The sequence below is a fragment of the Phalaenopsis equestris genome, unplaced genomic scaffold (genome assembly GCF_001263595.1).
Source record: "Phalaenopsis equestris unplaced genomic scaffold, ASM126359v1 Scaffold000281, whole genome shotgun sequence".
In the NCBI taxonomy this organism is placed as follows: domain Eukaryota; kingdom Viridiplantae; phylum Streptophyta; class Magnoliopsida; order Asparagales; family Orchidaceae; genus Phalaenopsis; species Phalaenopsis equestris.
Window position 1 is genome coordinate 104,788 of NW_018164723.1, and position 245 is coordinate 105,032.

Here is a 245-nt window from a genome sequence, read left to right on the forward strand (position 1 = left end):
AATTGAACTATATATATACATTTTTATTTTTCACCCAAAGTAGAACTTAAAAATGCCAACATCACTAAATTTGAGACATAATCAGTACAAACTTTATTCATTATTTCTTCCAGAGCAATACTTAACATAACAATTGTTTAAATCACTAATAAAATGAGCTTAATAGCATTGGTAATGCAACCCAATAGATTTTTTAAAAAATATGATTTAAATTATTACAGAGATAATCATAATCTTTTCAAAAG